General features: G+C 38.5%; 1 long non-coding RNA gene across 1 annotated transcript in view; it reads left to right on the plus strand.

Annotated features, from left to right (window-relative positions):
- LOC134761521 (uncharacterized) overlaps positions 1-23068 on the plus strand; it is a 379933-nt gene that overhangs the window by 97731 nt on the left and 259134 nt on the right. The window contains exon 3 of the long non-coding RNA XR_010140221.1: positions 1769-1981. This is a non-coding gene — a long non-coding RNA (uncharacterized LOC134761521). The remainder of the gene's footprint in view (positions 1-1768; positions 1982-23068) is intronic.

Consider the following 23068-nt stretch of genomic DNA (forward strand, 5'->3'; position numbering starts at 1 on the left):
TGTAATTCTTTTTAGTGGAGACAGGGTTTCACTCATGTTGGCCAGGCTGGTCTTGAACCCCTGTCCTTGTGATCCGCCTGCATTGGCCTCCCAAATTGCTGGGATTACAGGTGTGAGCCACCGTGCCCAGCTTGCTACTTTCATTATGTCTACTCTTTACCTAGTGATATCCCCATGTTTTTGAAAATGTATTTATTTCATCTTGAGGCCTTCCTTCTTCTTCTCAGATCCTCATCATTCTACCTAAAGCAAAACAAAACCTTAAAAAACCCACCTTTCTTATCTTTTTCCCCTTCTAAAACTTTGGCTCCATATATGCAGAACCTGTTTTAACTTGTCTTTGCTTTCATTTTTGTCTATTAATTTCTCTGAATGCTTTCTTTCCTGTCAAGAACTAAACCACTTCTTTTGAAGGGTTTCTTCTCTCCTTTCTTTCTTCTGCAAGAACCACCCTTTCCTTGATGTCTGCTCACTGCTTTTGTCATCTATCTCAAGCATTTCTGTGTTCCTCACAATACGGGGTTTCTATGTTCTTGAAACCTACTCTGGCCAAACTCTAAGCTGAGGAGACTTTTAAACAGCTTTTCCTCTGCATACTGGATACCAGCCAAGATTTGCTAGCCGCCTTTTGCCATTACACTGCATTGCATAGGTGGCATCACAAAAAGTGTGTTCAGTTCTCTCATTGACCAAATCGCTATGGGCATTTTGTTCTCTGTATTTAAAACTTTTGTCTGGCTGCATAGTGCTTGCAAAAAGGCCACTGCTTTAGTACACCAGCTTCCATAACAGGTGCCACAGAGACCTAGAGGTTCATGGAGCTGCTTCAAGGGCCACTGCAGGATGTAGGAAAGGCTGAGGGCAGAGCCCAGAACCTCTGCCTCTAGCTCTAATGTGAATGCCTCCTACATGTTAGCATTCTGTATAAGTTTCATATTTGAAAAAAAGTTTTACAGATAAAAATATAAGCTTGAAAACAGTTGGTACAGTGAAGAAGAATTGGCCAGGAAGCCAGAAGGTTCTACACCTACCCCCTGGACAATCTTGAATACTCTCATCTGTAAAGTGGAGATGTTATAACTCATTTAACTCACTTAGAGTTGGAAGGATCACATGAAATAGTGTAAGAATGCATGACTGTCAGAAAAAATTAAATGTGTGAAAGAAATCTCTGTATATCAAGATTTATGCATCTCAAAAAATAATGTTTCATAAAAAAGGCAAGTTGTAGAATGGTAGATACAGTGTGACAACATTTGTAATAATTTAAAACAAATACTGAATAATACCTATTATTGCTAGAGGATTAGCAGTGGGCATTAGGACACAATGGACTTGAGGATGATATGTAAGCCTTTTTTTTTTTTTTTTTTTAAAAAGAAGCAATTAAGTCAAATGTTAACAATAATTGTACTGGTTATGTTATCATGTACTTTTTATTTGTTTTTAAGGTACCCCTCTTCTCCCAAATCTTTAAATACTATTTAACTGTGTTCATGGCATTTTATTAAGTGATTTCTTCATCAACATTTATATCTTCTCTTCATTAGTCCCTAAAAGTGTGTCTGTGCTTAAATGAAAAGTTCAAGGGGAAGAGAAATTGATGGTTGCTTTTCTGGCATGGTTTATATGTTGGAACATATTTAAACTAGTTTATACCTTCTCTTCTACTCATTATTTTATTCCTATAAAAAGTGAAGGAAAGCTAGAACTCTGGGTGGTATCATCATTGATTTTTTCAACTATCTCATCTCTTTTCTCTGCTCAGAAACAAATCTCCAACGTAAATTATTCTTTCGCTGCCAATTTGGAAAACACATCAAACTTCCTCCTTCCCAGGCTTGGATGCCTGCAAATCAACCTTTTGAATCAATGTCAGTTGAATTACTAATCAGGGATTCCTCTGCTATCTACCAGGATGCTGAGCATTGATCTTCTCTCAAAGAGTCCTGCTGCTTCCCTCCCTTCATGGAAATGGCAAGTATCCAAGATTACTTGTTTTTCTTCCTCTTTCTTCTTCAATTCCTAACCTGGAAGGACACAATAATATCTAAAACGCCAGCTGCAGAGGTGTGCACCTGTAGTCCTAGCTACTCGGGAGGTTGAGGCGGGAGGATCACCTGAGCTTAGGAGTTGAAGTGCAGCCTGGGCAACATCCCCATCTTGAAAGGAAAACTGGAACGTGGGAGGAAGGAAGGAAGGAAGGAAGGAGGGAAGGAGGGAAGGAGGGAAGGAAGGAATCTACTATTTCCTTTGCTCTTTAAATCTCCCCAGTATTTTCTTTCTTTTCTCTCTTCTTTGGCACTGCTCTGACTTATTCCTTTAATGCTCTTCTGTGGGCATTCATTTTGTAGCTTAGAGTTGACATGATTTAGCAGATAGGAAGGAGAAGTTGGGAGTTGGGGGATGGAGATATGGACTGCACATATTTCAGAATTAGCACAATATCACTCCTAGCCTTTCCTCTTCCCAGCAGGGTATGATATTTCTTGGGTTCACAACTTTTTTCTCCTTGCCTGCTAGTGGTGCTGCAACATTTCTCTGGTGACTTGTCACAGATGAAAGCTTTTTTGCCTTTCAACAATGGTAAAAGTGTGACAGGCACAGGTGATAATCCTCATTTTATAGGTTATGAAGTGGAAATGAAAAGACCTTGATACTAGCCTGTGATACAGCTGTGATTATGGCTTGGGCGTCTGGTTGCCTAGCTTCAGCCTCTTTTTTCTTCACTTTTTGTCCTAAGTAAGAAATCTTTGCAGTCTTTGTTGGATCCTGCTTCATTCAATTCTAAATGCTAGGATGTTTTCCCCAGCTGTACTCACTTTATTGTTAATCTCATTCAGCTCCATTTAAAATACCAACTATATACTATTGACTCCTAAATATATCTCTTGATCTGACCTCTCCCCTGAACTCCAGCTTCATTTATCTTACTTATTTGACATCAATCAGGATATTTAATAGGCATCTCAAACCTAGCTTGTCCAAACTTGATTCCCCTCCACCTTCAAACCAACTACTTCCTGAGCTTTCTCAATGTGACAATATTATTCACACAGCTGGCTTTTGTTAAAAAACAACTTGGAGTCAATATTGATTCTTATTTTTCTTTCATACCATTATTCAAACCATCAGTTGATCATGTGTGTCCCACTTTCAAAATATATCCCAAATCTGACCACATCTCACCATTGCCATCCTATTAAAGCTACTCATATATCATCTGGTCTGGGAAGACTCCTAACTGGTTTCCTTGAAACCAGTCTTACTTGCTATAATCTATTTTCCATGCAGCTGTCAGAGTCCTTGTAAAACATAACTCAGATCATGACATTCCTTTGCTCAAAATTTTCTAATGTCTTCTCAGCGTATTTTTAGGTATTCCAAACTCCTTACTATGGCATCTGATGACCTACATGATGGGCCACTGGCCAATTCTCTAATTATGTCTCCTGATTTCTCTCTCTCACTCACTCTGCTCCAGGCACACTGACCTGCTTTCCCTTGGGTTACCAAACACACTTGGCTTCAGTCTTTCCTATTGCTGATCCTTTGCCTGGAAACATCCCAGGATAATTGCCCTACTCCCATCTTCACTTCTTTCAGATATCTGCAAGTATCGCCTCCTCAAGGACAATCAACCACACTAACTAGAAACCATAGCCCTATCCCTCACTATCTCCTTTCCTGCTTTCTCTTCACAGCAGTTACCACACCCTGACTTTATATATCTCTTTATATATTTATCTTTTTCTATTTCTCCTTCTAGAATGTAAGCTCTGTGAGGGAAAGACTTTAACACTCTTCTTCACTGCTGTGTCCCCAGTGTCTAGAACTGCTCCTAAGTTATAAGAACAGATTAAGACGGACTCACTAAACATTTGTTGACTCGATGACTACTGGAGGATACTTCAGGCTAGGCTATTGAGACGGGCCCAGATCAGAAGAAATCCTCTGACAAGGAGCCATCACACACTGAGACTTATTGTGGTCGAATTCATGCTATCTATCTGCACTACACAAACACACTTGTTTTGAGGACAGGCCCTGTTTCTACAGTCTGACTTATCTTAGCTTTTAATATTATTTTGTTTCTATAAATACACTCATATTTCTCAGACTACATATTTATTGGGTGCATACCAGCAACCAGTCTCTATACAATTTTTTTTATTTTAATAGGTTTTTGGGGAGCAGGTGGTTTTGGGTTACATGGATAAGTTCACTCGTGGTGATTTCTGAGATTTTGGTGCACCCATCACCTGAGCAGTGTACACTGTATTTGATGTGTACTCTTATTCCTCACCCCACTCCCACCTTTTCCCCTAAGTTCCCAAAGTCCATTGTATCATTTGTGTCAGGCTCTATACTTTTCTATTTGTTACCTATTTTAATCCGCACAAGAACATAAGGGTCCTGTTCAGCTTAAGTACTTTGCCCAAAGATGGTCAGTGGTGAAGTCAGAATTTTAACTATGGAAGCCTGACAAGAAGGCCAAACTCTTAACCACCATCTCTCTGCTTTGTATTCTCATACTGCTCCTGGTGTCTCCGTTTTTGGCTGAGAAGATATGAATATCATGGCGAAGCATCAGTGCAGCAATGCTCCCAGAGGTTTCACACACCGTTACATATTTACTGAGGTGTGTGATGGAATGGCATTTTTCTTTTTAAGATTCAACAACCCATTAATTCTGCAACTTTAGGACAACCTGTCCCATGTGCTGCCCAACAAATATTCTTTCTCCTTATGATCATTGGACAATAAAGAGACCATGTTCTGGTCATTTCTCCACGCCTTGTCCTGCCCTCCTCCTCCTAAGAACTGATTGTTTCCTACATTCTGCAGGCTGCTCAGTCAACCTGGTGACTGTGATATCCTCAGTGCTAAGGACACTGGAAGCGGGAGTCAGGTTTGCACAGTTATATTGATAAGCAGATGCTAAGCCGATGTGACACAGCTGCTACTGCTGAGCCACGAAAAGCAGGTCAAGGTTATTAGGAGAAAGTGTGGCACTTGTCCATAGCTGGAAGCAAAAATATTCCCATGTACTGTTCCCTTTCCCAGTCTCTCTCTTCAGATCCCTTCTTGTTCTCTCTTTGTATTTCTTTCTGTCTTCTCTTTTTTAGAGTATTACGGCCAAAGAGACATATATTGAAATAGCTGGACCTCTCTAAACAAAAGACATCCATAAAACAATAACTTTGTTTTTCTAACATTATGGGTATTACTTGATCTTCCAAGTAGTACCATGCTTTAAAAATAAGTCAAAGATTAACAGTGACCATTTGCCATTTATTATTTCATTCTATTTCTTTATTTCTAAGACATGGTTTCACATATGAAATATACAGAACATTTTGTACTAATGCATCAGAAATGCATGGCACATTAGCATACATGCAATGCAACCAGGCAGTCTGGTTTGTGGTTTCCATTTTTCATTGAATTGAATTTATTGGTAGCTAAATTTGATTTTTCATCCAGAAGAACCTGTTTCCCCCAAGGTCTTTTTAGTTGTTTCTATGTAATTTTGAACTGAATATCATTTAATTGGGTGAAAATGACCACATGAAATAAACCAACCCTAAAACCAAAGGCATTTAAAAATTCTCATCTTTAGATTGACTGCATCAGTATCTACCAGTAGAACTTGAAGCCTTATCAGGCAGACCACCAGATAGTACATGTGCCCTGCACCTGTTTGGGAATTCTCTGACTGTTACAAGTAGTGTGGCACCTCCCAGAAAGCTCACTTCCCTTCTAGACCTCCCTGCCCCCACCACTCATTATGCCAATCCCCAGCCTGGGACCAGGCCTTATCCTCTGCCTGGAAATCTTTGGGCTCACCAAAAATTTGGAGACGTCTGCTTCAATTATATTTTATACATAATTTTGCCTTTACAGTCCCTTCAGAATATGTCATGTGGAACATATGAAGAGCACTGAGCTGGAAGTCTGGGTTTATATTTGAGCCCTGGCACTTACTAGCTGTATAAGTACAGGAAATTGCACATCTCGCTGAGCTTCAATTCCTTGTTTGTCTGAATAAGAAGGGAGTGATAAAAGAAAAAAAAATCTGTGAAGTATCTAGCATAATATAGTAATACCTGCAATAAACAATAGCAATTCTTATAATACTGTTACTGTTTCCCTGAACTAGCTTTTGTACTCCTGGTAATAAAGCACCTCAAGGCAGAGAATGGTAAGTGGAGAAGAAATTAAAATGACTTTTCACCAAATTTTGCTTGTGAAATGTCTGAAATTTAAGCAAACAGACAGCAAACTTACTTATACTCTGGACAAGTAACTAGGTCATGGAGAAGAAATGCCAGATCTTACAAATGTAAAAAGTAGACACAGGATTTAACAGTATGTTTCTAGGTCATATTCATAAGTGGGAATAAAAGTAATGCCTGCTGCATGTGTTGTTATGAGAACAGAATGGTTTAATCCATATAAAGCACTTAAAAGATGTAGGGGGAAAAAAAAACCCAAATTAGATATTGCCATAATTGAATAAAAGACTTGACTTTTAGTCTTGGTGTCATGCCAGTGATTATGGGGAAGTCTCCTTCGTTTGAAATACTGCAAGTCTGATTGTGGTATTTCTTGAGATTTTGAGGATGTCTAAATAGAATCCCATTAGCTCCTTGAGGCATTTATCTCTATATCTTACCTCTTGGTACAGTATTTGGCACGGACTCAGTATTTAGCGAATGCTTATTGAATGAGTGGATGAGCAAGTAGAAAAGCTACCTGTCTTGTCTAATTCTAAAGGTTATTTGGTTAAGACCATAGCATTTTGATGCAAATTGCAATTTCTTTATTTTTCTTCTCACTTTGCCCACCCACCCTATCCCACCAGGCACACAACTGTGCAACGTCTCTATCTCTTCTCACTCTAGAAAGCATTTACCTGCAAGCAGTCTGGAGCCACAAACTCTAGAGCCCACAGGATCCACACAGGGAGTACGAGTGAGTGGAGTGGTCCAGGGGATGGTAGATGAGTCCTCCCAGAAAGCAGTATCAGGAGAGCAGCAGCCTCACCTGTGTTTCAATTGTGTCTTTACTCAGCAACTAGAACAGTGCCATCTACATAGTCCATCATAAATAAATACTGGTTGAATGAATGAATAAATAAATAAATACTCAAAATTAATTGACTGTTGCATGGCAAGGATGAGGACCAAATGATGTCTTCATCAAAGAGTTTGTACTTTTATGTGAATTGTCTTGCTTTCAAAAGTTGACAACAAAGTAAAAATGTAAAGACACTGGGCAGGTCAAACAAAAACATATCTAAGGGGAAAATTCCACTCCTAAGCTCCAATTTGAAACCTCTGCTCTTCGTAATAGCTTATGTAATATTTTCCCATTTGCCCTGTAGGATCACTTTTGTTATTACACTTTTTTTTCATATGTGCTGTATAGTATAAGTAGTATTGTGCCCATTTTATGGATGAAATCACTGAAGTTCTGAGAATTTAATTGACTTGTTTAAGGTCACAACACTGGTATGTAATGAAACTGGGACTAGGATTTGTTTTCTGACCTCAAATCCTGTGTGCATTCCGGGGCAACATTCTGATTATTTTGCCTCATGTCCTTTGGGAGTAGAAGGTAAATCACAAACCATTTACTTGTTGTTACTTCACCCACTTGAATTTCTATTCTTAGGACTGTCCAGCGCTTTCTCATTGTTTCTTCTCCCCATCTTCCAGCCAATCTAGTTCAAACAAGTAAGTGTGCAATGCAGCATTAGAATTGGAATTAAAATAAAGTTGTTTCTAATTGGTGTTATTAATTCACAAACAGGCTGATTTCAGCTACCTACTTGTATGTACAGACATCATTTTCAATCATGGAGAATTGGTAGTTCCTTTCATTTGGATCTAGATTTGATCACTGCAAAGAGAACATAATCTTTTTAACAAGATAAAGGTTGTTTGTATTTTCCCCTCTTTCATGTACATCTGAACATAAATAGTCCACGGATGCCATAGTGGCTCTAAAGTGTTGGAAAAGTGGACTTTAAAATCTATTATGTGGTTGTTATTCTTGTCTGCTTTATCAAGTGTACTCACTAATATGTTCATATTAAATTCAGATGGGCAGAGGAAAGAGAAGGGGATTGTATTCCCCTTCCTCTTTTGGGCATGAAGTGAAGCTTGCACGTATTGCAAGCTTCTGATTACTGGCCAGAATTTATTATTTAGCCACTGAGCTGCAAGGGAGTGAGAAATGCAGTTTTTTATCTGGATGGCCATGGGTTCAATGCCATATAAAAACAAGACAACAAATATTGGGGAGCAATTTGTGATATCTGCCAGCTAAGCATAAATGTGTTCTTTAGTGTTTAAGCGGTGTTTTGTAACTGGATTGAGTATTCTTGTTACAGATACTTAGTTTTTTTTTTTTTTTTTTTTTTTTTTTTGCTTTTCATCCACAAAATTTAGCATGAATAGTAGATGTTTGGTGGATGAATATATTTTAATACATTAAATAAAGGTGTTAACTGGATAAGTCTTAAGACTCTTCTCTGAATTAATTGCAAATCATTAGGTAACTTTTGAAACTTGAAATTTTCAGGGAGCTCAAATAGTCAAGTATATTAGGCCTTGGAGTTGATAATTGCAGACAGGGGCCATTGAACAGGAATTCATCACATTACTCTTTGGAGATAACCCCATCCCTCCTCTTCTTAAGTATGTGGTTGACACAGCCATTTCACATAGCCACTCATCTTCTGATACTTGGGGGGTTTCATTCATGAGAACATTGAAAACATTACAGGTTAATTATTTTTGTTTTTGTGGCTGTTGTAACAAATTACTTTCAACTTTGGGGCTTAGAACAACAGAAATGTATTCACTCACAGTCCACAGTCTTGGAAGCCAGAAGTCTGAAGTCAGTATCACTGGGCCCAGATCAAGGTGCCTGCAGGGTTGCACTCCCTCGGAAGGCTCCAGGGGAGAATCTATTCCTTGCCTTTTTCAGCTTCTTGTGGCTGCTGGCACTCCTTGACTTGTGGTCGTGTCACTCCAGTCTCTGTTTCTGTCATTACATTGCCACCTTCTTTTCTGTGTCAAATTCCCCTTTGTATCCTTCCATAAGGCCTTTTATGGTTGCATTTAGGACCCCCCAAATAATCCAGGATAATCTCCCCATCTCAAGACATAACTTTATCATATCTGCAGAGTCCCTTTTTTGCCATATAAGGTGACATTCACAGATTCCAGGAATTAGAGCATAGATATCTTTTGGGCAAATTATTATTCTGCTCACCATAGTAATATTATTGTTGTTGAAAACAGTAGCTATTTATTGAAGTTATACTGTGTGCTGAACATTGTGCTAGGTACTTCATAGAATTTATTAACTTAATTTTTGCCTTACATTAACTTTATTTTATTTTTCGGGAAACTAAGGTTCAGAGGGGCCGAGTAACCTGCTTTTGATCACCCAGACTGCTCTAGCTGCTTTTACTCACATTGCTTTCCTAAACCAGTACTCAAGTAAATGTGCAATCAGTATATGCACAATCAACCTAGGACAGCAGGACAGAATGTCCCCCTTCCCTGCTCTCATTACCAAGTCAACTTAAGTGGCACTACCTGCCTCTCCCTTCTGACATTTATGAGGCCCTTTCTGACTCCTTCCAGTCAAGGGTGCCTTATTAATGTCCATTTTAACCTCATTTTACCTGTGTGTGAAGCTGTATGTCTGGGAGAGGTGCCTCATGCCCATGTAAATCAAATTTGTCATAATTTACGAAAGGGACAATTGGGAGAGTATCAAGTTGCCTTTGCATAATTGGATCCAGAACTCTTCTAGACTTTTGGTGTTACAAAGTTGGGTTATAAATGTCATGTGAACAAACTCTCTGGCAAGATACCTAATGCTACTACTTCCAGTCTCAACTAGACATAGCAGGAGACTAGCTTTTCCCAGGGTATTTTAGTGCTTTGGGTTCTGGTCCTAACTGGAATCAAGTTGTGAAACAACTTCCAAGTAAACATTCAGAATGTTAGTGAAAATGCTTAGTTCAATATTAAGTGTATCAATAGGTGAAGCTGGGGGAGTGGGGTGATGAGAATGAGTGGAAGGAGTATAGGCATTTTAATTTTTTCCTCCAAATTACTCATGAGTTAAGACACCCATTGGAGTCCTAGATGGATCTATTGGATATTTTACATGCCATTTCCCAAATAGTTCTGTGCAGAGGTAGGGCCAGCTCAGCTGTATTGTTGCTATACTAATGTGGTAGCTCAGTCATTTGGAGTTAATTGTTAATCAGGCCAGACATTACTGCAATCCTATTCTGAGAGGTAGAGAGACAGAAAATCCAATATCTTATTATCCTTGTCATGAAAATGCTCTAAAAATTCTTTGACAATAAATAGTCAAAGGAATGACAGAGACAGAGCTATTATAAGAACCAAAAATGCCTCTGTTTTTGGTTTCAATTTTCAAATCATTTTTATCTATGAAATGATAAAATCAGCTGGAAAGGATCTGACAGATACTGGAAATTGCAAAGGCTGGCTTCCAGCAGCACCCTCTCTGTGACACTCATTTTGCTATTAAGAGAAGCCACTTAACAAACCAATTGTCAACAGGGGGAGATGAAAACACAATAGTTAATCAGGATTTACAAGGTCACACATCTAATTCAAATTGTAAAAGGACCCCATTAGTGCCTTCTTTCCCTTGTTCTAGAATGTAGCCTTTCTTCAAATTGAGGGCTTACCACTTTGGATCCCCCTACAAGATAGCAGTCAGTTAATAAAAGCTTGAAGTACTATTTTCCTAACTGAGGGCCCCCTTTGGAGCCTATTAACACCCTTTTTTTATGGCGAGCAGGGCAAGTAGCCACCTCCTGACATGTGTTGGCACTTTCTAAAAGGTCATTAATGCTCCATATTTCAGAGTATAACAAACCCAGGAAGGCTTACAAGGAGCCCAGCAGGGGTAAATAAAAACAGTGAGTAATTTACAGAACTTCTTGTTTCACCTAGGTGGTGCATGGTAAGTGAGAGAGAATTAGGCCGTTTCCCTCTTTTGACTTTTGCAAGGATTTGCAGGGTCCTAGAAATTTCCAGGTAAAATCTAGAAAGCAAGCGTTTGGAGAAAGAGCGTTGACCAAATATTTGTATTTTAGAAAAGCATCATCACAGCATCAAGGTGGTCTTATTCCTCACCTATTCTTACTCTTTAGAATGAATATTATTCATAGGTAGGCCTTTTTGGCCTTCTGATGAAGCTCTGCTGTGATTCTTCAATAATGTATCACATTGAAAGTGGCAACTGATGAACAATTCTGGAGCTTCACTTTTTTTCATGTTTTCAAATTTCAAAGACTTTTAAAAATAAACTCATTACATACTTTCCAGGGGAGATACTGATGTTGCTAAAACTTACATTGAACACTAGATTAATAGTGGTTTATTTTCATAAACTACATGTTAGGGTCTATGATAGAAATGAATGTAAAAACATTTTAAAAAATAAACTTTAAAGCATTATCACAAATAAAAAGTATATCTAAATTTCACTTATATATGTCTTTGCCGAGCTGTCAAGCCAATGACCTTTCTATATATTTAAAGGTAAATATCACACCAATGAATGCGTATGTAACAATCCCTTCTTGCTCACATTGTAGTTTCCTCAAAGGATGGAAGGACCATTCCCACTGGCTGTTGCCTCTGGTGAGGTGTTCCTATTCCTCCCATGTTCATAAGGATATCCTTTTGCCCCAGTCCAGCATTTGATAGGATTCTACTGAAAAGTACCTTCTTACCATACATAACTCCTGAACTTGATAAGGTTGCCCATGACCCACCCATCTTCTATTTTTCTGAGCCTGCTAGAGAACCAGAGAGGTGAGAAGCAACTTGAATTATGCATGAAGGAAAGACCTGGTAATAATAGCTGCCAGACATTTCTTCAGGTAAGTTAGGCTGGCTAGTTAGGGACAGGGATTTTTTATTCTATCTCAAATTCAGATTTAAAGTGACAGTATATATGCCAACAACTATATTGAGCACCTACTGTGTGGCAGATACTATTTTAGGTTCTAGGGAAACAATAGTGAATAAAGCAGAGTAAACCTCCTGTCCTCATCATGCTCGTATTTGTGTGTGTGAGAGAGAGAGAGAGAGAAAGAGAGAGAAAGAGACAAACAATAAACAAGATATACAAATTACTAAAATGGTATATTGTTTAAGGTTCTAAGTGCTATAGAAACAATAAAGCAAGAAAGCAAGGAATGGGAGAATGTATGATGAGGAGTTGTGATTCTGCATTGAGGATTCAGGAAAACCTCTCTGAGTAATTACCATTTGAGCACAGACTTGAGAAATGTACTTTTTCCACTTAATTGGTAACTGATGGATAAAATGCATATTCCCATCAAAGAGTTATATTAGAAGAATTAAACAGGCTTCATTTACATTGCAAGATAAATATGTTAAGTGCCTTAAGAAATCTATGAGCAAAACAGCAGAGTGGGTAGAGGAGAAAGAGAAGGGAAAGTTGGTGGGAGGAAAGAGAGAAGACAGAGGTATCCTCTCATTAAAATGATTAGAATCTTGGCCGGGCATGGTGGCTTATGCCTGTAATCCCAAAATTTTGGGAGGCCAAGGCAGGCAGATCATTTGAGGTCTGGAATTCCAAACCAGCCTAGCCAACATGGTGAAACCCTGTCTCTACCAAAAATATAAAAAATTAGCCGGGTGTGGTGGCAGGTGCCTGTAGTCTCAGCTACTTGGGAGGCTGAGGCAGGAGAATCACTTGAACCTGGGAGGCAGAAGTTGCAGTGAGCCGAGATCCTACCACTGCACTCCAGCCTGGGCAACAGAGTGAGACTCCATCTCAAAAAAAAAAAAAAAAACAAAAAACAAAGATTAGAGATAGATGTATGAAGAAGCATTGCCTCAAGTCTATGAGAAATCTGATATAATTTAAAGATTTAATTGGTGATTGTACCTTTGCTGACTACCATTAAGCCTAGCCAATAGGAGAACAGATGAATCAGGCCCTCTGACATTTTTGTTACGGCTCTATGAAAGGAATCAAAACTAAGATTGAGAAGCTGAGTTTCCTTATCCTGCTAACCATCATACTTGATTACAAAGGTGTATGCTACCCAGAGGACACTCTAGTTAATACTCTCTTTATTACTGGTCAGGGTTTTGGCCCCATTGCCTATCTGTTCTCTGATCTTATAAGGAAAGGTGGCCTTGAGGACTAACTCCTTTTATCACTGTAGCTTGAGGCCCACCATTTACTGGAGGAGTGGGCTTCTTGGCCCTTTGTCCCAAACCCACACCTGTCCTGGCTCTCTGCTTCTTACACTCATACTGTGAATGGAGTCATGGAACATAGAGTGAAAGTGATCATTTGTCCTGATCCAGATCCATCTATCCCCCACTTCTCTCCATGTAAAAGTGCTTCTGAGAACACAATTTATCCCTTGACCCTTCCAGAGCTCTTCCCACCTGGTAGTGAGTGACTAGGAGAAGCCCCAAACTTAAAATAGAGCATGAACATGAGCACTATGTAGCTCTATGTTATCTATTTTAATGGCTATATGGTACTCCATCGAATGGAGATACCATAATATAGTTAACTAAATATTTAGTAGGAGGTACTGAGTTTGTTTCTAGCATTTTTCTCCCCTGTTATAGGGATACACATTACTTAAATGGTATATTATTTCTAGTATTTTATAATAATATAGTATAGTATTTTCTAGATAGATCATTCCCGCTTTAAATTATAAAAATATTTACATTTTACTCTAATACTACTCTAATTTTTCTTTATTTGTTACATTTTTATTCACTTGTGTTTTATTCTAGTACTTTTATGTTTTACTTTTTAAACTTTACATGTTAAATTTTAAGTATTTAAATGATATTCAATAATCTTATGGCTTATTATAAAATATTCACCCATATTTTATGTGGACCATTTGGAGTTGATTTTGGAATAAGAAGTGAGGTAGGGCTCCAATTTTATATTTTATTAAATATAAATGCTAAATGCTAATCAATTTTGTAAACACTACTTATTGAATAATCCCTAGTTCCCTCTCATTCACAAATTTGAAATGCTAATCTTTTAAATATATCAAATTCTAAATATGCTTGTCTTTGTTTCTGAATTTCTCTTCATTCCGTTGTCTTTCTTCTATTCCTGTACCATCAGCACATGGTTTTAATTATAATAGATTTTATAATTGAACATCTGCCAGGACAAGTACCTCTTCGCTACTTTTCTTTTCCAAAATTTTATTATATGTTATAACATGTTTATTTTTCCAGGTGAAATTTTGAATTATTTTGTCCAGGCTCAAAAATAATCCTTTTTTGGATTTCTAATATGGATCACTTTGAATTTAAAAATAAATTTAAGGACAAGTGACATTTTTATGTTACTGATTCTATTGAACCAAGAGACAAAGTATGGATTTCCAATATTTCAAAGTTTTCTTTGTTTGGTTTTGGTGTGTGTGTATTTCCCAGCAATGTTTTGTTTTATTCACTCATATTGTATCGGGATTTGTCAGGTGTTAGCAACTGAAACTGAGGTTAGCTAATTTAAATAAAAAAGGAATTTTAATTCAGAGAAAATTGTCAGCTCAGAAAATTGCTAAAAGGTTGGAGAAGTAAGCCTGGAAAAAAGACAAAAATCAGGGCAGTTCTGGCAGGAAGCACTGGGCAGTCTTGTCTGGGAACTGAAGCGGGAGAGATGAACATGGACTGTCTTCCTATGTTCTTGCTTTATGCTGCTTAAGATCAAAGTTCTGTTTTGGGACTGAGGTATCTAACTGGCTTGACTTGATATAAAAGAAAACTTACATAACTCTGGTAAGAGTCTCTGCATGCATACAACAGGAAGACCCAGATGAGTCCCAGTGGAAGATAGGCTCTGGGAGGTTGGTGACCTTATCTTCAACTAGGATTCATTTGTTTTGTCAGACTAATGGGGTTGAGAAATATCCTGAGAAAAGATTGTGAACAGGATCAATGGTGGCAGTCTGGAAATATACAGATATCCCAGAAAGCCTTGGGAGGATGCAGTGGAAGGCAAAGCACAACATGTCAAGCTGGATTCAGTACAGAACATGAAGGAGAGTACGATGAGAGAGAGAAGCCGATCTGAGTATAGTATATTACTGTGATTTTAATGTACCTTGGCTCAGCCACTCTGACATCATGAATGTCCCCTTGGTTTACATGCTCTGTGTATAAAAATAAAATAACTATCATAACTGGGGGTCTACAAACTATTTCTGACTGTAGTTTCAAAGTAGGGTTTGGTGAGCGGAAAGCTGTTTTCTTTCCATGTTGTGACAGGTAAGCACTGAGAGTTTTGATCAGTGCCAAGGCTGTGTATGGTTGTGCAAGTTGTATACTGCACAATTTCGGAGGTTGTCTTTCACATAGACTACAGTGTGCATGTACGTTGTGGCTGTACTTCATTCCCCTGCCAAGAGTAAACATCAGCTGGGACAGTAGGGAGAGCAGCATCTCAAGGCAACATCAGTAGTCTGAGATGGAGTAGCCATGATAGTGCATGGCAGTGGGCTGGCCCCAAGTGATGGTCAGCTGTGGACAGTGACTTGGAAAAGCTCAATAGCTTAAATTAGAGTGCTGGTCTGAGGAAACTCTGAGTATAACGGGAAACCCCTGGGAGCTTCCTGAGATACTAGAATAGGAGAGGATATTAAAAGGTGGTGGAGGAACTCGCTATGTTTGTGAAAATTGAGAAACTTGATGTGTTAGTGGGGCCCATTTTCATAGGACCCTGGAGTCTTGGATTATCCACATAGACAAATATGCTTAGTTTATTTTCAGACCTTAGATTTATGGTTGAGATCTGTTTGTTCTTTTTGGAGGTTTGATTAAAAATCCCTTCTTTGTTAATGGGAAGAGCATGGCTGCTGTAAATCTTTGCTATCTGGCTGTGAAAGAGCATGTAGCCAACTGGCCTAGTAGTCACTGCCATACTAAGTTTTTCCTGAATCTTGTTAACTGGCACAAATAGTAAAGTGAAATGACATTAAATGGACTGGTGATCTGAGTGCTCCATGATAAATCACGAGGAAATAATTCTTGGCCATGACATTTAAAGAAAAAGGAAAAAAATAATAAAATAATGATTTTTCAGAGACCTTCAGGAAAGGGAAACAATTCAGATTTTTTTTTTTAACAGAAAGCACACACAAAGAGGATAAGACTACCTAGTAAAAAGTCGTTTCCTTTCAACCTAATCATAACAAAATAAACATGATGGGAAACTATAAGGACTAGTTTTAATGGTGGAATTTCTAAGTCCACAGAGAAGGCAGTATCTTAAAGGACCTGTGGTTCCAGCACTTTATAGAAATTCACCCCTGCTGCAATCAGCTCCAGAGGAGGGGGGCAATGAGCTAACTGGCAGAAAGGCAAAGCTGACTCAAACCAAATATCACCTGGGCTGGGCGCGGTGGCTCATGCCTGTAATCCCAGCACTTTGGGAGGCCGAGGTGGGCGAATCATCTGAGGTGAGGAGTTCAAGACCAGCCTGGCCAACATGGTGAAACTCTGTCTCTACTAAAAATACAAACAGCTAGGTGTGGTGGTGGGTGCCTGTAATCCCAGCTACTCGGGAGGCTGAGGCAGGAGAATCTCTTGAACCCGGGAGGCAGAGGTTGCACTGAGCCGAGATCCCGCCACTGCATTCCAAGAGAGACTCCATGTCAAAAAAAAAAAAAAAAAAAAAATCACCTCACTGATGCCTTGCTTGTCCACACAATATTCAGCAATTCAGCATAATGTACCCACTTTACCTTGAGCATTTACATAAAACCCTTGGAAGTCAAGAAACACTTTCTTTTAATGAGGAAGAAAATATGAGATAATTGATGAAAGAAAAGAAGAAATAACTGGCCTAATATTCCATAAGCTATTCCTCAGTACTAGTAAGAGGATTTATAAAGAATTGACATCTTCAGAGTGGGTTTTGAGGAAAAGGTGTAACACATAAAGCCTTTGTAGAGAAGGAAAGCAACTATATATGAGAGAACTTTAAATGCCAGGAACTTTGCATTATCTCTTGAGGTGTGGATATCATTATTCCTATTTTATCAAAAAGGAAAATGAGGCTCAAAAAGCATAAGTGACTGCTGGAGTCACTCATCCAGTAAATGATAGAGTCAGAATTGAACTGAGTCACCTCTAAGGGTAACTCGGGTTCTGTTTCTACCACACCAGGCTGCTCTTCCTCCTGACCTCCCTCCAACTATGGAACCTTATGGTGCTCATATTTGTAGGTGCTGTCCTCCAAGTGTGTATTGGCAAACAGTACCTCCATTTACAGGTCAGGTAGCATCTCTGGACTCGCCATCAATCACAAGAGTATTAGTCGTTCTACTCTATCGTCCACCTGATTGCTCGCTCACTCATGTCTTCACCTCTGCAAACCTCTGTTAACTCTTGTTTAAATATACATTGCTGAGAGTGATAGCATTTACATTCTCTTGAGTAATTTTACTTAATTCTTCTGAGCTTTGTTAGTCAAGTAAAAGTTCACTTTAAATCTTGGCAGTGAAATTAGGTTCTCCTTTTTAAAAAATAAATAGACTGATAAGGCAGAAATATATCAGACTCATTCAATATGCCACCACTGTCGTACTCAGAGCCAGGGAGAGGGAAGAAGAGGTTTCATTCATTGCTACTCCTGGAAGAGCATGACACATTCTGGGGATGGAGAGGGACTGCCTGAGTCATGTTCCAGTAGCTATTGGGACCACAAAGAATGTGACTGTAATTCTCTTAGCAGGATCCAGGAGGTATATCTGCAATGGCCTGCAATGTCATCATGGCCTCCTAAAAGGAAAATAAAAGACATCAGGTTCTGTGTGAACATTTGGGGGTTTTACAGGAGTTACCAGTCTTTCACCATAGAAGGTGCCTATTCACAAGTAACTTTCTCATTTTTTCAAGTAATAACGCAAAAGACAACCATAAATGTATGCCTAAGTCATAATTTGAGCCTGAATTCAAACTATACTTAAGTTGCTTCTTCTTGCTTATTACTTAAGTCTAAAGGTAGAAACTAATTTCAGGGAAAGTCTACTGATGAAGGAAAAAATAGCTGTTTATTGAATGACAGTTGCTTTGAAGGCTCATTCTACACAAAGAGAGATTTTTCCCAGAGACCTCTACTTTGTCTATGTGTACATTTTCATAGCTGAAGTCCAGTGAAAAGCATTTACATTATTATGCTTATGAAAATATTGCTCACTATATAAAAAATAAATGTTACAACCTCAAACCCCTTATGACCCCCGAGCAATCAGGGTTCCAATGTTAGCTCAACAGAATTTCATTATTTAAAGTATTTCAAGTACTCTAACCATGTTACAGTTTAGTTTGTTTCCTACTTTATAACTTGTTTGAACAGCTTTTGTTTTCCTGGGGTTTCTAATTACTAGGAGAAGAAATAGAGCCTTCTGTACCTTATTATTATGACCTTGTAGCTTCTGGCTCATCCCATCTGTTGAATGGGATCAATTCCTTTCTCCTGCCTGAAAAGTTAGTCATGGAGCCCACTAAGTTTCTGTTCTTGTTTGGAGCAATTGCTTTATGGGTTGTCTACACCTCTGTCAACCTCTGATTTATTTTTATTGAACTTTTGAGTTATTCCCAGAGATTATTAATAGCTCAAGGCTCTTTCTTTCTTGAATTTGACACTTTACTTTGTTAGAACATATCTTTAAGTTGCTTGCTTAAAAAGGCTATGCAGGAGGTAAACTTTCTAAGCACTTTTGTATAAATGATGTCTTTATTTTCTCACTATAATTAAAATGTAGAATAATAGGTTCAAAATAACTTTTCCCTAAAACATTTAAGAAACCAACCCACTGTACCTTTCTGCATTTATTTTAGGCTTGCTCTTATTTGTTTTTCTGCAAAACTGTTTCCATATACCGTCCATCTTCAAGGAATTTGTAGAGTCTCTCTCTCTTTTTTAAAAACCAAATGATCCTCCTTTCTTCACACTTAGGGGTTTAGTCCCTTTAAGAGAAAATTTTATTATCAATTTAGTTGTATTTATGAAGGGAGACAAGACACACTTCTACATTCTATTTGTGCTCAATCCACCTTCTTGATAAAAAAAAATAGCAAAACCCCAAAATAATTAAATTTTAAAATGAACAAAAGCTCTGAATAGACATTTCTCGAAAGAAGATATACTAATGGCCCACACTTATATAAAAAATGTTCAACATCGCTAATCATCAGGGAAATGCAAATGCTGACCAGGATGTGGAGAAAGGGGAATACTCATATGTTGCTGGGGGGGGATGTAAATTAGTATAGCTACTATGAAAAAAATAAAAGAAAAAAGGTGTCTTACAAAACTAAAACTATTTTTTTTTATCTCTGAATCCTTTATAATATGTATGTATGTTTTTTTTTTCTTTTATTGTAATTATTATTATTATTATTATTATTATACTTTAGGTTTTATGGTACATGTGCCCAATGTGCAGGTAAGTTACATATGTATACATGTGCCATGCTGGTGAACTAGGATGTAAATTAGTATAGCTACTATGAAAAAAATAAAAGAAAAAAGGTGTCTTACAAAACTAAAACTAGAACTACCATATGATCCAGCAATCCCACCGTGGACTACATATCCAAAAGAAAGAAAATCAGTATGTCAAAGAGATACCTGTACTCCCATGTTCATTGATACTGTTTACAATAGCTAAGGTATGGAATCAACCTAAATGTTTATCAACGGATGAATGAATAAAGGAAATGTTGTTACACACACACACACACACACACACACACACACACGAATACTCAGCCACAAAAAAGAATGAAATTCTGTCATTTGCAGTAACACGGATGGAACTGGAGAACATTATATTAAGTGAAAAAAGCCAGGCACAGAACTTATCCATATGTAGAAGCTAAAAAAAAAGTATCCCATTGAGGTGAAAGAGTAGAATAGCAGTTGCTAGAGGCGGGAAAGGCTTGGAGTAGAAGATGAAGAGAAGTTGGTTAATGGGTACTAAAATACAACTAGATAGAAGAAATAAGTTCTGGTGGCTCATGCCTGTAAACCCAGCACTTTGGGAGGCTGAGGTGGGTGGATCACCTAAGGTCAGGAGTTCAAGACCAGCCTGGCCAACATGATGAAACTCCATCTCTACTAAAAAATACAAAAAAATTAGCCGGGCATGGTGGTGGGTGCCTGTAATTTAATCCCAGCTACTTGGGAGGCTAACATAGGAGAACTGCTTGAGCCTGGGAGCCAGAGGTTGCATTTAGTTGAGACTGCGCCATTGCACTCCAACCTGGGCAACAAGAACGAAACTCCATCTCAAAAAAAAAAAAAAAAAAGAAGAAATAAGTTCTAGTGTATGATAGCACAGTAGAAAGACTATAACTAACAATAGTTTATTATGTATTTCAAAATAGCTAGAAGAGAAGCCTTGCAATATTCCCAACACAAAGAAATAATTGTTTGAGGTGATGGATATCCCAATTACCCTGATTTTATCCTTACACATTGTATGCACGTTATCAAAATATCACATGTACCCCATATATATGTACAACCACTATTAATCAATTAAAAGAAACTTGGCCCTCACCTGTTAAAAGTACAAATACCTTTGGGGTAAGAGTGAAAGAGGCAGCTAACCTTATCACATGCATTCCAATAACCAACTTATTCTGAACAGCTTGAGAGAACAGTAAATCAGAGCTTTTCAAGGGCATATAAACAAGGCTTTAATAATACCTCTTTATGTGAACTAGGAAATGGGTAACAGTTTCTTTGGAACTGGAAAGCTGACAGTGGTTATAACTGGTGTTTAATCCTAACCCAGGGAGGATTTCCAGATTTCAGTGTTGGAAATCCTGTGTACAAGATGCTTTTGATTTTTTTTTTGGTAGCAGTGACATATATATGTGTGTGTGTATGTGTAAATAGACATAGATATATATGCCATATATATACACATATTACACACATATAAACACATATATTTGCACACATATTTACTGATATATTAAACATATATAAGCACATATATACATATATAAACATATATATTAAAGTTTGAGCCTCAACTAGTTTTATTTCAGACATACTTCCTTTTCTCCTAAATCTTGTAATAGGATGTCTGGGTATTTGGTTACTGTAAATCTTGGGGTTGCTACTCATGGGTAGAATTTAGGGCGCATGCCCATGTGACTTTTGAGGCAACCAGTCTTTCTGAATCTTTAACTCTTAGAAATGTTCAGACTCCTCCCGGGTCAGGTGCGGTGACTCACGCCTGTAATCCTAGTGACTTGGAAGGCTGAGGTGGGAGGATCACTTGGGGCCAGGAATTCGAAGCTAGCCTGGGCAACATAAGGAGACCTTGTCTCTAGAAAAAAAGAAGATATTAGCTGGGTGTGGGGTGGAGTGTACTTGTTGTCTTAGGTACTGGGGAGGCTGAAGAAGGAGGATCACTTTGAGCCCTGGAGTTCAAGGCTGCAGTGAGCTATCCAGCCTGGGTGATAGAATGAGACCCTGCCTCAAAAACAAACAAACAAACAAAAGCCCAATAAAAAAAGAAATGTTTAAACTTCTTTTCTGACAAAGTTGTGACCACTCAGTTTTTGTTTGTTTGTTTTAACAGACTTCATGGTGCCCTGAGGAAAAAATAACCCTTCTAAAATTGATTTTATCATACTGTTCAAGCTTGTCCAACCCACAGCCCGTGGGCTGCATGTGGCCCAGGATGGTTTTGAAAGTGACCCAACACAATTTCATAAACGTCCTTAAAACATTATGGGATTTTTTTTGCAATTTTTTTTTTTTTAGCTCATCAGCTATTGTTAGTGTTAGCGTATTTTATGTGTGACCCAAGATAATTCTTCTTCTTCTTCCAATGTGGCCCAGGGAAGCCAAAAGATTGGACATCCCTGATGTAGTTGTTCAGGTTGACCATACTACCCTTTGAGACCAGAGTTCCTCTAGCTAAAACTCATCCATCCCTCATCCTCTTTTTTCAGGAAATTCTGGATTTGAGAATATGCAGGTGAACCTGGCTACTGACATAGGTTACCCAAGACCATGAACGGAAAGAGACCATTTTCTCAGGAGACCTCACGTGTCACTAAATCTTTACTTTGCCCACTGTCTTAAATGCCACTAGTTGGATTAATAGGATTAGTTATTCATACTTAAATTGGTTTAAATGTCCAAGATCTTTTCCTTCCATCTACTTTAGGCCTGTTGAGGAAATGAGGTTTGGAGGTGAATGGAGGGGGAGGTGAGAAAGGAAGCTCTGGGGCAAGCAGGGACAGGCAGGAGGTGGATAGGACTGAGGGAGAGGGTGCAAAAGACAGTGTGGCCTCCTCCCAAGGCAGCGTCCCATTATGCAAGCCACAGACCTCCGAGAGCTGTAGAATGCTGCTGTCCACATCACTAGTTTGGGACATCTCTATCTTTTGGTGATAAAAGAGCAAAATACTCATTTCCCCCAAAGTTAACCCTCTGGTTTGAGGGCCTGTAACCCTAATTCCCGAGGTATCTCAGCCTCTTAGGCCAATGCGGTCCAACTATGTCCATGCTGAGAATTCTCTCCACAGCTTCCTCACAGCTGGAACCATATTTGAACAAGCAATGACTCACTGGACTGTGTATTCCAATTTCCCTGTAAGAAAGGTAATGAGAAAAGGAAATGCCTACAGGGGAAGGACTTTAGGGGTGGTTTTTGGACTTTTTCCTGAAAATATGAGGCAATATTTATCTTCTAGGCCTTAGTTTGATGCTAGCTGGGGGAGATGGAGGAGGCAGACTCTGTATCCCTGTTCAAAAAAACCTAGCTTTAGTTTCTTTTTTTCATATTTCTATTAGAATTAAAGAAGAGGACATTTTTGAGTTTCATGTGTTTAGATAGCTGCAAATTGAGCTCATTCCTGGGTCAGGCTAGATAATTTGGCCTCCTGAAGCTGTGGAAATGTGCAGCCAGACCCCTGAAATAATATACAACAAA

The sequence above is a fragment of the Pongo abelii genome, chromosome 5 (genome assembly GCF_028885655.2).
Source record: "Pongo abelii isolate AG06213 chromosome 5, NHGRI_mPonAbe1-v2.0_pri, whole genome shotgun sequence".
In the NCBI taxonomy this organism is placed as follows: Eukaryota; Metazoa; Chordata; class Mammalia; order Primates; family Hominidae; genus Pongo; species Pongo abelii.